This window comes from Acipenser ruthenus, unplaced genomic scaffold, assembly GCF_902713425.1.
Source record: "Acipenser ruthenus unplaced genomic scaffold, fAciRut3.2 maternal haplotype, whole genome shotgun sequence".
Lineage (NCBI taxonomy): Eukaryota > Metazoa > Chordata > Actinopteri > Acipenseriformes > Acipenseridae > Acipenser > Acipenser ruthenus.
The window spans coordinates 150,001-154,251 of record NW_026707576.1 but is presented as its reverse complement, the minus strand read 5'-3'; positions in this window follow the sequence as shown (position 1 = coordinate 154,251).

The window sequence follows — 4,251 nt, the reverse complement described above, 5'->3', positions numbered from 1 at the left end:
TTTGTCCTCTGCAGAGTGGGTGTCCCTCTTTAATCCTTTAAACTCTGCATATTTCTCAGCTTGGAAAGTGTCAATGTTGGGGCCGTTAATTGAAACAAACAGCATGCTGTTCAGTGTGCTTACATGCATTCGGCTTCTCTGGTCGGTCAGAATAAGGTTCATCACACTAAAGCCACGTTCACATTCAGCAGTGGACCACAGGAATTACACCTACTGTGGTTACCAGTTTGTTCAGGTTATCCCCCATGCGCTGAGTATCTTTGTGCTCTCTGAATTCCTTTATAGTTAGAGGTCGTGAAACGTTGAATTTTAAAGTTTTGCACAGATTCATAACTTTATCGTCCCCAAACAAAATTCTTGCATCCTCTTCTACAGGCCATGATGTGGGGTTGAGTACGGCTGCCTCCTCCAGGACCCCTTTATCATCAAATCTTCTTTCGATGTTGTCAAATAAAGCTTGTATGAACTGCGTGCGGAAACCTCTGTATTTCATTTGTTGAGCGTCAGATGGCTGTGTGATTGGAACCCCTTTAAATGCACCGGCTCTTGAGAACTCGTTGTTCATTGTGCTGGTATTTATTCAATCTCTGTCCTTCATAGCACGTAGAGCTTTTAATGCAACATCAATCTCCGGCTTGACAGTGATGACAGTGGAATTCCTATTTTGAAGAAACAGGGATAGCGCTTTTAGCGTCTCGAGTGCATCTTTCATTGTTGCTACTTCCATTACAAACAGCCAGTTTGTCATCTTCCCCAGTAGACCACCACATTCTGCTTTGTCCTGTGAAGAACGTGAGATGTCTGTTGAACCATTTCTAAAAAATGTAACAAGGGCAGGGTAACTTTCCCATAAAGCAGTCACCGATGTGCAGGAAGATGACGGCCAACGGACGTCAGAAACTCGACCAACCTTGTGTATATGTACACAGAGCTCAGCAGCCACAGCTTCAAGTTGCCTCTGGTTCTTGGGACTTAGTGAAAAAAATGAATACAGTGAATCGATTAATAGCTGAAAATGACTTGCTTCCTTTACTGTTCGAACAGCGTCATGAACAGCAAGCTCCAGTTTGTGGTTCATGCAGTGAATCTCGATTAGATTGTTGTTGATCTGTTCTCGCAGAATTGATGCTGCCCCTTTGTATTTCCCCAGCATCGATGCTGCTCCATCAGTTGCAAAACCCAGCAGACGCTCTCGAAGTATGTCTGCAGTGATGCCATACTGATTGAGGCTGGAAAGCAACTCATCTGCAATGCCAGCACCTGTCCCCGACTTTAGCGGCACAATGTTAAAAAAATAGTTGCCTAAAATAATATAATTGTATGTAAAAATAATGTGATATGTTGTAACAATTGTAAGTTGCCCTGGATAAGGGTGTCTGCTAAGAAATAAATAATAATAATAATAATCAATTACATACTTTGCAAGTTGTGCAGCCATTTTGTCTGCTACAAACGAGAGCATATTACAACCTGCATGGTCGGAATGCAGCATGTTCCCAGTATCCAATCCATTAAGCTGCTGTAGCTGCAAAATGTTTGGATGCATCTTAAACGTTTTCTTTACAAATCATGTAGGCTGTTATCATTATGCTCGTCGTTTTTTCCGATCACTGCAGTGCTGTTTTCAGCAGCTTTCTCTATGGCCTGCTTTTGTCTGGCTTGCGCTATGTGTTCACATTTCATATGAGACTTGCATTTACCGTGTTCACTTATTTTGTCATTTAGTTTTTTGGCTGATGTTGCAGTTGTGCCATTCATAAAGGCCTGGTCAATTCCAGGTCGTTCTTTTATATGGGTTCCCAGATCACGAATTGCTGAACAAACCGAGCAAATGACTGAACCGCTGGGATTAGCCTTTAGCCAAGCGCGATTAGCCTTCCATTTTTTGAAGCGAGCCTGCCCTACACAGCCGCCGATATTAATTGCCTGCTCTTCTGAGGCCCCTATGCTCTCCTGTGTGTCAGTACACATAGGGTACATACCTGCATCGTCACCTTTGATAGCTTTATTTCTGCCGCTGCAGAAATAAAGCTGTCTAGAGGATGAGATGTTCAATTTGAGCCCAGTTTTGGCTGTTTTGGTGATTTTTTGTATTTTTCATTCATTAGTAGTAAACTGGCAGTTATAGAAAAATAGCTGAATATGTCAATGGTTTCCTCCCAGTTTCTCAATATCTCCACATTTCTTAGCCACATAGTCAGGTTTAATGTAAACTAGAAGTTGTGATCTTCAATTTAAACCCACTTTTGCCTGTTTGGGGGATTTCTTTCATTATTAGTAAACTGGCAGTTATATACCATTCTGTTCAATACAGTTGATTTGACTGCACAGCAAAAACCAGCTAGCTTTGAGGCTGCATACCTCCATAAATAGGAAAGTTCCACACATATTGCAAAAATGCTCTAGTCCACAGTGATCAGACCTACAATTTGAGACCATTTGGTGATAAAATGCAGCTTTGTGTCAATTTTAAACCACCCCAGACGTTTCTGTGCAATACTGTTTGTCATTTGTTCAAAGGCGTACAAATAAACACCTGTATTTGTTGACAGAGATGCTGTGTCAGTGTATAAACACCTGTATTTGTTGACAGAGATGCTGTGTCAGTGTATAAACACCTGTATTTGTTGACAGAGATGCTGTGTCAGTGTATAAACACCTGTATTTGTTGACAGAGATGCTGTGTCAGTGTATAAACACCTGTATTTGTTGACAGAGATGCTGTGTCAGTGTATAAAGGCCTGATCTCATTTACACAGGGGCTGTGTCAGTGTATAAACACCTGTACTTGTTGACAGAGACCGACTTTATACCTTAGAAGAAGGTAAAGCTTTTTTTGTAGCTCTGGTCATTTACTTCGATTCTGGCTGTGGTCATATAACTCAATTCTGACTCTGTTCATGTAGCAGTATTCTGACTCTTGTCATGTAACTCAATTCTGACTATGGTCATGTAGCACTATTCTGACTCTGGTCATATTCCAGTATTGTCACACTAAGTTCCAACATTGGCTAGTTCAGGGATCCCGGCTATTGTGTACTGCCCCAGTATAAATATGTTTAATCTACATACAAAGCTGTTTAATCTACCCTGCCCTCTGCTCCCTTTGAACTGTCCCCTGCTCCCTTTGTCTGTACCCTGCTCCTCTGCGTAAAAATGTCATTTTAAATACAACAAAGATCCGCACAGCAAGGGTATGGAGCGCATAACTTGGCACAGCAAGGCAGCTCCTAGCTGGGCAGATGCTGCAGCTCTGCCTCTCATGCAACTGCTACATTTCATAAAAATAGGAATGTGTCAAGCAAGGAGAATAGCCAATTCGTTAGGAACAGGCATTTGGAAGACAGTACATGTTTCAAATGATTGAAAACTGGGAAACTCTTTGAGAAAAAAATCTTAAAATCCTTTATTGAAAAATAAATAATATCCACATTTCTTTTAAAGAAATAATGTTCCGATAGTCGTTTGAAATGTGCTGCAAGTTTAAAATCATCTGGAAATTAAACACTGATGCCTTTTTTAATTGTATTTTTTCTGAAAAAAAGTTGAAAGGCTGGGAGGATCTTCTGTGGAGAAGATCTTCCCGGCCTTTCAACATTTACTTTTCAAAACGAACATTTGTCATTCAAAAGAATGTGGAGAAGATCTTCCCTCCCTTTCAACATTAATTCTCAAACTGAATGCAGTAGGGATTCAAGGAAATGCATGCACATGGATTAGGGAGTGGTTAACATGTAGAAAACAGAAAGTACTAAATAGAGGAGAAACCTCAAAATGTAGTGAGGTAGCCAGGGGTGTACCTCAGGGATCACTATTAGGTCCTCTGCTATTCCTAATCTACATTCATGATTTAGATTCTGGTATAGTAAGCAAGCTTGTTAAATTTGCAGACGACACAAAAATAGGAGTGGCGGCAAACACTGTTGTAGCAGCAAAGGTCATTCAAAATGATCTAGACAGCATTCAGAACTTGGCAGACACGTGGCAAATTACATTTTAATAGAGAGAAGTGTAACGTATTGCACACAGGCAATACAAATGGGCATTATAAATATCATATGGGAGATACTGAAATTGAAGAAGGGATCTATGAAAAAGACCTAGGAGTTTATGTTGACTCAGAAATGTCTTCATCGAGACAATGTGAGGAAGCAATAAAAAAGGCCAACAAGATGCTCGGATATATTGTGAGGTGTGTTGATTTTAAATCAAGGGAAGTAATGTTAAAACTTTACAATGCATTAGTAAGAC